Source organism: Ailuropoda melanoleuca, chromosome 1, assembly GCF_002007445.2.
Source record: "Ailuropoda melanoleuca isolate Jingjing chromosome 1, ASM200744v2, whole genome shotgun sequence".
NCBI classification, from domain to species: Eukaryota; Metazoa; Chordata; class Mammalia; order Carnivora; family Ursidae; genus Ailuropoda; species Ailuropoda melanoleuca.
Genome location: NC_048218.1, coordinates 114,279,171 through 114,294,022, shown reverse-complemented (window position 1 = coordinate 114,294,022; position 14,852 = coordinate 114,279,171). Strand labels below are relative to the sequence as shown.

The 14,852-nt window shown below is 37.3% G+C and overlaps 1 pseudogene; it reads right to left on the bottom strand.

The window, feature by feature from the left end:
- Positions 1–13,622: 13,622 nt before the first annotated feature.
- Positions 13,623–14,372, bottom strand: LOC100477389 (annotated as a pseudogene).
- Between the last annotated feature and the right edge of the window lie 480 nt (positions 14,373–14,852).

The window sequence follows — 14,852 nt, the reverse complement described above, 5'->3', positions numbered from 1 at the left end:
TTATGGAAAACCGGCACAGCACCAGTGAATATGCTGATGAGTGGGCTTCACTGTTGGTCTCATTCTTCATAAGTGACGTGCAGGCAGGTGACAGCAGGACATTGAAGAAGAGTTCCAAACTCTGAGATCTGAAGATGACTGAATATACGTTTACTCATCTCATAGGGGCAAAGATTTTAAAAGGAAGGATGATAATTTGGGCAGGAAAGCTGATTGGAGGTCCCAGTGCTACTAAAACAAGAACAAGAACTTATTTTCAAATTGTCCTTAATAAACTATTACTAACAAAATAATAAAGATTGTCAGGTGTTTTAATGCCTTTTTAGTTCAGCTACTATTCCTTAATCCTTCCAGAGAAAGCAACCCAAGACCAAATTCCACATGAGGCGCACTGAAGTCCAGAGTTTAACGAGTGCGCCAAAGGACACCCGTCTGCCAAATGCAGAATGCACATCTAACTCCGATCTTTCTTGCTCTTTCTCTTATGAAATTACGTGTGAATGTATGTGTGTGTGTTCATGCATGTGTAGATATGTATGTACATGCATACATACCTGCATATGTGTCAAATAGTGTGCTAATATTTGAATATAAATCAAACTCCAGATAAACAGTGTTCAGAGATATATTACTAAATTGCTACAGAATAATAGGTAGGAAAGCAATTAGCCAACCCATCTTCCTGTGTTTGCCACTTAACTGTGCTATCCCGGGCAAGTCATTTAAACTCTCTGTGCCTTCGTTTTATCATCTGTGAAACGAGGATAATATTAGTACCGATCTCACAGGATTTTCTGATGAAACGAGTTTGTGTATCTGAAGTCCTCAGGACATTCCCTGGCACATTGTAATTGCCATATAATTATTAGCTCTTGCTATCCCTATTGTTGTTATTGACGTGTTTTACTGAAACCTGGTTTTCTGTTTCCTTTCTTCTCGCCTTTGTATTGTTTAGTTGTTTTATTTGGTTTCCTGTTTTATTTTCCTTAAGAAACTCCAGCAGGTTTTGTAAACCAAATTTACTTGAAGGGACGACAGATTCAACTGCCTTCCAGAATAGAAGTCTCTCTAGTAGCTCCCAGAATAGGACCTCTTCACAATTGACAGACACCTCAATTGGGTATTAGAGTTGACACAGTGCTGCATGGCGATGCCACCATGGGCTGTTTTTCACTCACTGAAGAATGAGTGGTGGTCTGTCCATGTCTTGTCCACAGTGGCCATCCTTCTGGAACATGTGCCCAGCATATCTTTCCAAGGCCCCTGGCCAGACTCACAATTGACCCATGGTCGTCACAGACCATTGAGTCGAGTTTGAACAATATAAATTCTCATTTGTATGATTCCAGAGTCCAGTCTATCAACTTTTATCTCCAGCTCATAAAACCTTGCCAAACCTATTTTCTACTCAATTAACTATTTACTGTTTTCAGTTTCCCAATAAACCAATGCCTCTCAACAGCTTCCTCTCAATATTTTCCACATGTGCATTCAGACTGTGGGGTCCCTGACAATCTGAGACTGATTTGCTGGAAACTCACAAAATTTATTTCAGCCTTACAACATTAGAATAAATCTCAGCTAGTAAGAATTCATATTCTAAGTGAAAGTTTTGTGATTTTCAGAAAGAAAACCATTATTACAAGGAGGAACCAGATCCAGGTGCTTAGAAGGATGCCACAAAATGCCTGAGCAAAGTACAATACAAAAAAAAAAAAAAAGAAAAAAGGCAATTAACTCAGATAATTGTCCAGTCTGTCTTGAAACTCAACCACCCTGTCTCTTGCAGAAAGGCCAGCTTGGTGTCCTCTGTTTGCAATAAGCACATGGAAGCCTTGATAGGTGTTGGAAATTCATTCCTAACTACGAGCTTCCCTCACACAATGTAAACACATAAAGACATGTGCCTACACGATGCACTCACGTGTATGCACACATTTCTGTTCACTGAGGCATGTATACACAATGCACTGCACATACTTACATGCACACACATGTGCACATACTATTAGGGACAGGGGAGTGGAGCCTATCCCCTTTCCCCCTCTCCCACATTGATTTTCCAGGGCACACTTATGCACAGTCCATTGTTTCTCCACCTCTTCCTGCTCCCAACTCCTCTCTAGTAGTTCTAGAAAAGTCTCAAGGAGAATTTTCACATCTTTCCTGGAGGCCAAAGCTGTTAATAGATTGGATTGTAAAAAAATTGCTATTTTGTACCTAAAAATGATCTTACAACCAATTTCATACAGTTCAATCTAACACGTTGCTTACTTTGATTTATTGACATATAATGCACGTATAGGAAAATGCACAGCTCTCAGTTTGCAGTTTGATGGGGTTTAACCAATATGTAATCTGTGCAGCTAAGATTCAAGTCATTATGTAAAATTATCCCATCACCTCAAAAAATGTCTTCATGCCTTTTTACAGTCAATCTCCAGCCCTCCACACACCACCGTTATAATTTTTATCAGTTTAGTTTAGTTTTGCTTGTTCTGGGACTTCATACAATGGATTAACGCAGATTCCCTTATGACCGGCTTCTTTCGTTCAGCATAATAGTTCTGAGGTCCGATGATCTTGTTTTACATGTTAGGAACCGTTCCTGTATATTGCTGAGTTATAGTCCATGGAATGAACAAACCATAGTTTGTTTATTTTTAAAGATTTTTTTATTTTTTTAGAGGTGGGGAAGAGGGGCAGAGGGAGAAAAGAATCTTAGGCCATCTCCACGCAGAGCGCAGAGCCTGATGAGGGGCTCAGTCTCATGACATGGACATCATAACCTGAGCTGAAACCAAGAGCTGGACACTGTTTTTTTATTTTAATGTTTTTTTTAATTATATTATGTTAGTCACCATACAGTACATCCCCAGATTCCAAAGTAAAGTTCGATGATTCATTAGTTGCGTGTAACACCCAGTGCACCATGCAATACGTGCCCTCCTTATTACCCATCATCAGTCTATCCCGTTCCCCTCTGAAGGCCTCAGTTTGTTTCTCATAGTCCATAGTCTCTCATGCTTCATTCCCCCTTCTGGTTACCCCCCCTTTCTTTATCCCTTTCTTCCCCTACCGACCTTCCTAGTTCTTATGTTCCATAGATGAAAGAAATCATATGATAATTGTCTTTCTCTGCTTGACTTATTTCACTTAGCATTATCTCCTCCAGTGCCATCCATGTTGCAGCAAATGTTGAGAACTCGTTCTTTCTGATAGCTGAGTAATATTCCATTGTATATATGGACCACAACTTCTTAATCCAGTCATCTGTTGAAGGGCATCTCGGCTCCTTCCACGATTTAGCTATTGTGGACAATGCTGCTATGAACATTGGGGTGTATATGGTGCTGCTCTTCACTACGTCTGTATCTTTGGGGTAAATACCCAGTAGTGCAATGGCTGGGTCATAGGGTACAAGAGCCGGACACTTAACTGACTGTGTCACCATATGCCCTCAAAACAGTTTTTTATTCTCCTCTCAATGGGCATCTAGACTATTCACAGTTTGGGGCTAATATAAAAAAATAGATAGACAGACAGATAAAAGCTTAAAAGCAGAAAGATAAAAGCTGCTGTGAACATTCTTGAATGAACTTTGATGTAGACATGAAGACATATGGTGTCATGTTTCATGGGCAAATTCCTGGGTATGGAATTGCTGTCACATTTACAAAAAACTGCCTGTTGACCAAACCAGTGGCACTGGTTTTCTGAAGTGACCCTACATTTCCATTAGCTGTGTGTTCAAGCTGTACATCCAGCCCTAAGCACTGTTAGTCTTTGTAATTACAGTCATTCTAGCAGATGAAAAGTGGTATCTTGTTGCATTTCTTTTATGCGTACTAATGTTGAACACTGCTCATGTATACATTGGGCATTTACATTTTTTTCTGATGTATTATTGGAGATTCAGAAAACAGCTAATTGATTTCTGCACATGACTAAATCAGTGACATGCAAATTCAGGAGTAAAAGTGGGAGAATCACTCTTTCCGCACATGAACTGAGGCTAATCAAAAGGAGGTTGGCAGAGTGAAAGATATAAATCAGGAATGAGATGGGACACCATCAGTATGGTGAGGCTGAACATTCCAAGTGTGTGTTAGATTCCATTCCTGAGTCCCAGTGGTTTTCTTGATTGTGTGTTCTGTTCCACTATAAGCTTCCTTTCCTTGCTTAAACAAGTTCAAAATAGTTTCTGTTATATTCTATCAAAACCAACTTAAATAATTCCCAAATTGTTTTATTATTAATTTTTTAGCCTATTACAAATATTCATCTCTTAGTTTCTCTGTGTATTGGAAGTTGCAGAAAGGATCTTTACCTGAGTATTTTATGTATCTTAACCTATCTTAATTAATTTAATTTAACCTAACCTATCTTAATTAAAATAAATCAAAGCATGCATGACAAACACAGCCTTCAGCAGCATTCCAGTTATTTTCAAGGAAATATCTAACAATGTGTCTTTTGCAGATTTTTAGGGAAAATATAGTTGGCCCAAATAGAAGTAGATTGAAAAAAATAAGTAGTTTGAAATTAATATCTTCAGACCATGGATTTTGTGAGTTTTGTTAATTTTTCTGTGTAATTTGTCATTTTAATGTGTAATGGGAGAGTTTTGCAATTCTTAATTTTTCTTTTCTTTTTTTTTTTTTTTTTGGTTTATATTTCAATCATCTGCTAACAAAGATAATTTCTCCCTCCCTAATCTGTACACTTTTTTTTTTCTTGTCTTATTGCATTAGCTAAGATTTCCAGTAGGACGTTGAATAGTAGTGGGGAGACAGGACATCTTTACCTTGTTTCTGATCTTAGGGAAAAAGCAACGAATTTCGCACCATTAGGTAAATATTAGCTGAAGTTTTTTTGTAAATGTTTTCTATCATGGTCAGGAAGTTTCCTTCTATTTTTAGTTTTCTGAGAACATTTTCATGAAAAAAGTCCAGGGGTGATGGATTTTTTTTATTTCTTCTGCATCTATTAACATGATCATATGATTTTCTTTTTTTGACTATTGATGTAATGAATTAATAACTTTTTCCAGTGTTAACTAGACTTGACTATCTGGACTATATTCTACTTGGTCATGGTATATATTTCTTTATACACATTGTTAGATTCAGTATGGTGCTGAGGATTTTTACATTTAGTTTATGAGAGACGTTGGCCTTTTCTATAATGTCGTTGTCTAGTATTACTATTAGGGTAATGGTGGACACATAGGATGAGGTAGGAAGTGTTCATTTCTCTTCTATTTTCTTTACAGATTGTAGAGAATTGGTACCATTTCTTCCTTAAATGTCTTGTAGACTTCACCAATGAAAACATCTGAGCCTGTCACTTTCTGTTTTGGAAGTTGTTAATTTTTTATTCGATTTATTTAATAAATATTAAAACTGGTAATTTGCATTTTCTCTCTTTTTCTCTTGGTTACTTGGCTAGGGTTTTATCAATTTTATTACTTGTTCAAAGAACCAACTTTGAGTTGTGTTGATTTTCTCAACTATGTTCCTATTTTCAATTTCATTGATTTTGCTCAGACATTTTTTCCCACTTTTTACATAGGACTTAATTACTCTTATTTTTCTAGTTTCCTAAAGTGTTAGCTTACATTAGTTCTTTTAATCTTTTTTTTCTTTTCTAACATATGCATTCAAAGCTTTAGTGCTACTTTCACTACATCCCACAATTTCTGATAGGTCATATTTTGTTTTCATTTAGTACAAAATATTTTTAATATCACTTAAGACTTTTTTGATGCATTTGTCAGTTAGAATGTGATTTTTAATGTCCCCACATTTTAGGATTTGCCATCTATATTTTTGTTATTAATTTCTAATTTAATATAATTGACGTTTGGGAGCACACTTTGTATTATTTCTATTCTTTTAAATTTAAATTGTATTTTATAGCCCAGAATGTGGTCCATAATGGTGACTATTCCACGTAAGCCTAAGAAGCATGTGTGCTCAGCCACTGTTGGATGAAGTACTCTATAAATGTCAATTAGAGTCAGTTGATTGATGGTGCTGTTCTGTTCAGCTATGTTCTTTCTGATTTTCTATCTGTTGGATCTGTCAATTACTGGTAGAGGAGTGTTGAAGTCTCCAACTAGGATAGTGGATTCATCTACTTCTCTATGTAGTTCCATCAGTTTTGCCTTATGTATTTTTTTTAATGATTTTTTATTATATTATGTTAGTTACCATACAGTACATCCCCGGATTCCGATGTAAAGTTCGATGCTTCATTAGTTGTGCCTTATGTATTTTGATACTCTGTCATTAAATAAGATTGTTATATCTCCTTGTAGAATTGGAGTCTTTATCATTATGAAATTCTAATCTTTATCTCTGACAATATTCCCTGCTCTGACAGCAGCTTTGACTGAAATTAATATACCTACTTTATCTTTCTTTTGATTAGTAATAGCATGGTATAGCTTTCCTTATCCACTTATTTTTCATCTTAATCATTATGCTTAAGACAGGTTTCTTATAGACAACGTATAGGTAAGTCTTTTATTTTTTTTATCTACTCTGACACTCTGAAAACCTGACTTTTATTTGATGTATTTAAATTATTGGTATTTAAAGTGATATAACTATATTAATATCTACCACATATGGAACTGGTTTTTATTCATTGTCCTTGTTCTTTTGGGGTGTGTGTATGTGTGTGTGTGTGTGTATGTATTCTATTTTTCTACCTTCTCTGGCTTTATTTGAGCATTTGTATGATTGCACTTTCTCTCCTGTCTTATCCTATTAATTATACTTCCTTTTACATTTTTACAGCCAAGTTCACTTTTGAGTAACATTTTACTGCTTCACAGGTGGTGCAAATATATTATATATTATGATAGGGCATTCCCAATGCCTTTTCCTACCCCTTAAAACATGGTTGTAATTCTGACCAATGGTGCATAAAGGTCCTTCTTTCCAACATTTGTTACCTATGTTTTGAATTTAGCCATTCTGACAGGTATGAGGTGATAACTCATTGTGGTTTTGATTTGCATTTCCCTGATAGTGATGTTGAGTATTTTTTCATGTGTCTGTTGGCTATCTATGTGTCTTCTTTGGAAAAATGTTTATTCAGATGCTCTGCCCATATTTTAGTCAGATTCTTTTGTTTTGTTTTATTTTGGTGTTGAGTTATATAAGTTCCTTAAATATTTGGGTATTAATCAATTATAGGATACTTTGGATATTAATCACTTATGGGCTATATCATTTGCAAATATTTCTCCTAAATAGTAGGTTGCCTTTTTGTTTTGAATGAATATAAAGAAGATGTGGTGAGAAAAAGATAATATTATTCAGCCATAAAAAAGGAATGAAATCTTACCATTTGCAACAACATAGGTGGACCTAGAGGATATAATGCTGTGAAATAAGTCAGTCGGAGAAAGACAAATAGAATATTGTTTCACTCATATGTGGTATTCAAGAAGCAAGACAAATGAGCAAAGAAAAAAGAGAGAGAGAGGTAAGCCAAGAAACAGACTCAATCATAAAGAACAAACTGGTGGTTACTGGAAGGGAGGTGCTGGTGGGGAATAAAGGAAATAGATGAGGGGATTAAGAGTACTTTTACTTTGATGAGCACTAAGCAAAGTATAGAATTGTTGAATCATTATTTTGTGCACCTGAAACTGATATAATACTGTATGTTAATTATACTTCAATTAAAAAAAAACACTGTTGTAATTCATTTCATTTGTCTATGTATTATTGTGACTAAATACATTCATGTTATTATTATTTCAACAAATTGTTTTCTCTTAGGTCAATTAAGGATAAACTAAAGGATTTTCTTTTACTTTTTATTTATTCCTTCTCTAATATTCTTCCTTTCTTTATGTATATCTGAGTTCCTGACCAACATCATTTTTCTTCTGTCTGAAGAACTTCTTTTAACATTTCTTACAAGGCAAATCTACTGGCAACAAATTACCTCAAATTTTGTTTTTCTAAGAAAGTCTTTATTTGTCCTTCATGTTTGAAAGAAAAATTTTCTGGATATAGAATTCTAGGTTGGTGATTTTTTGTTTTTTGTTTTTCTTAACACTTTAAGTATCTCACTCCATCCTCTTCTTGCTTGTATTGTCTCTGAAGAAATGTTCAATTTAATCTTTCTCCTTGCTTCTTTATAGATAAGGTGTTTTTCCTCTGGCATCCTTCAAGATTTCTCTTTTTCTTTTTTTTCCCCCTGTAGTTTTAATATGACATGCCTAGGTACTGATTTTTGTTGCTCATCTATCATTCTCTGTGCTTCTTGGATCTGCATTTTGGTGTTTGAATTTTGAGAAAGTCTCAGCCATTATGACTTCAAATATTTTTTTCTGCTTTTTTTCCCCCTCTATTCTCTTTCTGGTAAGCCTATTACACAAGTGTTATACATTTTATAATTGTTTGAAAGTTCTTTGACACTTCATTTTTATTATTATTATTATTAGAGAGTGGGGAGAAAGGAGCAGAGGAAGAGAGGGAGAGATTATCTTAAGCAGACCTCACACCCAGCAGGGCCCAATGTGGGGCTTGATCTCAGGACCCTCAAATCATGACCTGAGCTGAAATCTAGAGTTGGCCACTTATTTATTATTATTTTATTATTAATTATTATTATTTTTTTCTCTTTGCATTTCAGTTTTGAAAGTTTCTATTGATTTTCTTTAAAGTCACTGATTCTTTTTGTGGATATTCTTACATGTTGTCCACTTATTCAATTGGAGTCCTTAATTATAGTTATTAAATATTTTTGGTCTGCTCATTCCAAAACTCTGCCACATCTGAGTTTGGTACTAGTGCTGAGTCTGTCTCTTCTTTGTGCTTTTCCCCTCCCCTTTTAGCATAGATGGTAATTGTTTATTGAAAGTTGTAAGTGATATATTGGGTAAAAGGAGCTGAGCTACATAACCTGTTAATGTGTGTTTTTGTGATGATCGGGCAGGAGTTAGGCTCTGTTTACTGCTTGCTATAGCTGTGTGTTCAGAGGTTAAAATATGCTCTAGTGTCTTGTTTTTGTCACTCTATTATCTGTTGGTATCCTTAGAGACTCCTTCACTAGGATCTGAGGTTAGCAATTCCTTTAGCTATAACCCTATGTTATTATACAGGAGCCCTGTTAATGTGGTAGGAGGGAGGAAGGGTGGTGAGAAGCATGCTATAGTCCTATGTGAGGTCTCAGTCTTAGTTTCCATGCAAATAGGCCTTACTAAGGAGAACAGAAAGTCTGGGTGAATTTCAAAATGATTGTTTCCCATGAGCCTGCAGGAAGCTCCACAGAATCTCCTCTGACTGTCACTTTGAGAACCAGGTAGAAATTCTTGAGATCAACTCATGAAAGTGGAGCCTGGGGGACATAAGACTGGGGCCCTGTGGAGTTTTTTAACTCTCACCATTCTGATCCCCCAGCAATCTGTGAATCACAGTTTAACATGTTCTCATAAATTCTCACTTTAGCTGGAGACTCTGCTCCCAGCCTTCTCCCTCTATGCTGTGATTTTCCATGTATTCTTTTCTGTCTTTTCCAATTTGGGGGGCAGCAATTTCCCCTGTGGCCTCAATCATCTGATAGATCTAAAATGAGTTGTTAATTTTTAATGTGTTGAGGTTTTCCTTTTTCTTTTTCTTTTTCTTTCCTTTCCTTTTCTTTCTTTTTCTTTCTTTCTTTCTTCCTTCCTTCCTTCCTTCTCTTTCTCTTTCTTTCTTTCTTTCTTTCTTTCTTTCTTTCTTTCTCTCTCTCTTTCTTTCTTTCTTTCTTTCTTTCTTTCTTTCTTTCTTTCTTTCTTTCTTTCTTTCTTTCCTTTCTTTTCCTTGTGAGGATAGGAGGGATGGCTTCCAAGCACTTTCTATATAGGACTAGGGCCTTCCAATTAAATGCCTACATCTAGTTACATCCAGAAATGTTTTTCTGAATTAGCATTTCTGATCATCTTTGCAGTAAGTTGACTGTAGTCAGAGGTAAGATCATTGCGTCAGCCTCAAAACCAGATCTATTGTTAGTCCTAGTCCTTCTGTTCATTTACTCAGTTTTGCTGGATATGTAGAATTAAGTCTTAGAAACTGACCATTATGCTGAGATATTGGATCAAATGAAAGTGCCAGTGGAGTAAATTATCTATTTCTGATCCATCAGCACATATCATCTGGATGCTATTATGTGCGAGACAAATCCACATAGGATCTGGTGAGATATCCAATACTGTAAAGTTAAAATGATGCCTGCAACCTGCCAGGATTGAAGTAAAGGATTTCTCTTAATGAATTGTGTTCACAGAGTTAAGGTGGGCCATTGGTCAATAAACCAGGAAAATAGTGATTTCCTGATTCTACAAATCTCAAATCAGTGGTCATTACAGATGCCTAGTTTCCCAAAGGTAAGGGCCATGTCTCTCATGGTCACCCTTCTATCCCCTGTACATAGTATCAGAATGGCATGGAACAGCTGCTCATAGCTACTTGTGAATCAAACAAGTTAAAGAATAAATTGTGATTTTTTTATCCAACCAGAATCCTATAAAGAGCCTGATGGCACAGCCTTAGAATTGCAGAAATTGCAAGAGTGTCAGATGTGTGTTTCTGCAGCAACTTATTTGGGGAAGGGGGTGAATGGCACAATAAATGTCACTGGATGAGCTTTGGGAGTCCTTGACCCCCAGAAATTTTGTGAAAATATTCCTCTGCATGGACATGCGTTTGTGAGATAAGAGCCACGACTCTCATTAGCAGCTGAGACAATTATGTAACAAGCAAGAGTGTAACAGTATAAAGAGCAGGTAAATGCTCGGAGAACTCATCCTCCACCTGCAAAAGTCCCCTTCTTCCAGTGAGTGGGAAACAGATATTTAGAGAGTGTCTATAGAGACAAAAGAGACAGACATGCACAGATTTAATGCTGAGCACCAAGGAGCCCCACCCACCATGTTCACAATGACTCTTGGAAAGGAGAGAGAACAGACCCAGTAATTAGCAGAGGAAATGTTTTTTTTCTTTTAGGTTTAAGGCTGTTTGAGGTATATCACTAGTATCCATTTATATAACAGATGATCAATCCTTCCATTTTTATTTTGACACAACGTATCTACTTAACGTATTAAATTTCATCAGTTAATGAGTAATCATTGTCATTAAACAGCTACATCACAGAAATAACAGAGAAAATTCAAAGTCCATAATATTTTCATTTTCATCACAGCTGACAGGTACTCTTCTACAGACGTCAGGTCTGGCATTTTAAGTAACATTTCATGGAGGCCGATTCTTCCCCGGTGTCCTTCCCCCCTCCCCCCCTCACCAATTGCTCACACGGCCTCTTCCTTTACCTTTGCCCTCTGGGGCAAAAAAAAAAGGCCAACATGTCTTGACTCTGTTCACCCAGAAAAGGGTAAGACTGCAAAGAGAATCAGATATAATAGACATTCGGCATACAGCTCGAGGCACCAGGAGAGAAGATATTTTTGCAAAGTTAAAAAGAGGTGGGAAGCCATCATGCCAGGGAAGGTCAGCAGCATCCTTACCCATGGCAGCCAAATACTGCCTCACTAATTGGACCATTTACCTCCCTGAACCGTGGCAAGGGTTGCTCATCTGCACTTGTCAGACCTTTAAACGCCTCAACTGATCAGGTGGCTTGAAACTGAAAGATTCTGTTAATTAGTGCTAATTGATTCCACCTGACATGACTTTACATTTAACCATCCACAGAATGCCGTGCTTCCTGACGGGTGAAGAATGCTTTGTATATTTGATAGATAGGGAAAAAATAAAAGCCCTGGATTAAATAGGGAGAAAAGCACATAATTTTAGTAGGGCAAACCAGCATCCATGGATTTTTTTGTATGTCTCTCTGACTCCCTAAGTTCACAGTCTTTTGCTGGGACAGTTTGTCCACACGTGGCTCTGAGAATTGCCAGGTGAAGCCAGGGTCTATTCCTAGAAGGGGTGGGAAACCACAGAGCTTGTCAGGAAGCTTTGATTATTAGATAATACCGTTTCCCGGGAGATTAAGATGCATACGCTAAGCATATAGTATATTATTAGACATTATATATATTTTACTCAGAACATAATATTTTTAAATTAACAACTCAATACATGTTATAAAACTGCTCATCACAGCCCTGCCCCCACACGTGATTAAAAGCATAAGTACTAAACTCTAGTTATCTTGTTCTACTTTTCTCATTCATTAACAGAAGTTTGCCCCAGCAAGACACATCAGGCGAGCAGAACGCACTTTGCGCATTTGGCAAATGTATCCTTCTAGCATGACTGGAAGCACTTGAGGAACCCTTAAAAGTGAATAGCGTGAATAGCAATTGGAGAGACGTTCTAGAAAAATTAGTGTGGACACAAGTTCCCATACCTACATTTCAAGAAGCTCAGAGCTCTTTAGGATCTCACAACTTGTTCAAAAAAACCCAGCCAGACCTCATTTCTGTCCTGTGTCCCATTATGCTGCTGGGGGTGTCTCAGACAGAGGATATGACTACATATCCATGGAGTCTTGTGTCTTTACCTTAGTGATTTGGGGTTGCGTTGCTTTGCGGAAGCATCTTAAGGTAAAGCTTCGGAAGTTTCTTTTCTTTTCTTTTCTTTTCTTTTCTTTTCTTTTCTTTTTTTTTTTTTTGGTAAGGGCTGATTACACAGAGTCGCAGATTACATTCTCTTGGAAATATTCTAAGAAGCATAAATGGACATGTGTTCCTGGAAGGCAAGTGATAGCAAGTATCAAGATTCTATGTATATGTAGCCCCTTTAAATGTATCCATCTATGTCCTTCATTGGGTATAACTTACCCACTGAAATATACAGTACATAACATATATAATTACTTCATATTACACATGAAATATAATATATATTATACAGACCACATACACACGTGTGTGTATGTGGTATGTGTATCTTTTGACCTAGTGAAGCCATTCCTAGGAAATTTTCCTAGAGTGACAATTGAACAAACATGCATAGATAGGTATAGAAAAAAGTTTACTGAGGCCGTGTTGCAATCATGAATAATAGGAACTGCTCTCCAGGAATGGAAATAAGTTATGGAAATAAATAAATTACAGTGCATCCATCCAAAAGAAAAGTCTTCATCCATCAGTGATGATGATGCAGATTTATTTATCCATATAAACAGGTCTCAAAAAGATTTAGTTGAGAGAAAAAAAAATCATTGTGTGTAATAATACAGTGTTATATACGTTGAGAGAGAAAACAGCTGAAAAGAACTTTATTAAAATGTCAATCTCCAATGGAGATTGTTTTAACTTTCTTGTAATATTTAATGCTTTCAAATTATATTTATAATCATAAATAAGACAATAAATCTGCTTTCTTTAAGATTTTATTTATTTATTTATTTGAGAGAGAGAGAGAGCAGGTGTTGGGGCAGAGGGAGAGGGACAAGCAGACTCTTCGCTGAGCACAGAGCCCGACACAGGACTCAATCTCACCACCATGACATTATAACCTAAGCTGAAATCAAGTGTCAGATGCTCAGCCAACTGAGCCACCCAGATAACCCAAACTATTCTCTTTCCTTTCTTTCTTTCTTTTTTTTTTTTAATGTCCTATCTTATTTGTCAGCCTTAAAAAATCTCATTTTTGACTGCACTCAGACTTAAAGATAGAAGCTCTCAGAGAGGATGACCGCCATCTCTTGGTGATCTGTTCCTGGCATTTTTCTTTGGCTTCCTTCATTCTCCCGGCCAGAAGTTTAGCATATCCTGCAGCCTCTTCCTTATTTTTCTTAGTGTGCTGTCTCTTCAGGGCAATACACTGACGTTTGTGCTGGAGGACAGGTGGAGTAGCAAGATGCTGAATCTTGGGCACTTTGGTTTAGGTTCCTTACCTTCTTTGTGCAGGGGCTTTCTCACAGCATGGTGGCAGACATCTTCTTCTCTAGAGAGACAGAAAAGTTTGCAGGTTCTGCTAGTTCTTTCGGGCCCCAAGCAATGAGGCACAGTAATATAAGTGAGTCTAGGACAGCTCTTCTCCCCTTTCTTTAACAATGACCAAGTTAAGACCATTGAGATTGACATCCACAGTGCAACCCCAAACTGATTTGTGCTTTCTTTCTCCAGTCCTCATTGGTCTGTAGCAGAAACGCCCCTGACTCAGCAGCAGGCAGACATGGCCGTGGGTCAGGACACCCTGCTTCATGGGTAAGACTTGTTTATCATTGCCACCACTGGTCCAGACCACATAGCCCTTCCATTCTTCATCCACAGTATCAGCAACACCTTCTGCGGCCAGACACTTCTCATAAAAAGTACTAAGTTTGCATTCATCATCCACTTCAATGAGTTTTTGGCAGCCAGAAGTTGGGAATGAGATGTTCAGCTTCATCCTAAAGTAGACTACCATCTCCAGGGCATCATGAAAAAAAGCACCTATTTTCATTTTACAGAGAAAACCCCACATACAGGACGCATTTGAAATAGCAAAATAATGGAAAATAAGGAGGCAACAGGGGATTTTAACTGCTACCCACCCCGGATGCTGCCAGCCTACCAACTTGCTGTGTGCAAAGGCCCGTCCAGTGCCTGGGCAAACAGGAGTTCTCACAGCTCCTTGCTGGATACTCACTCCCAGAGCTGGGTATTGTGCAAGCATTTCTTTTCAGGTCTGCAGCTTAGCAACCACTCCGCTCAGTGATTGTTCCTTTACATTTCCACTGTGTCCAATGACTCCCATTCAACCACCTGGGTAGTGATCCACTGTTTTCATGTAGAAAGTTATACCTGCTGAAAGAAATGACAGATTACGATAAAGAACCTTCCAGCTAAGACAGAGTAGGCACCAGTCTGACTCCTACTCTATCAGACA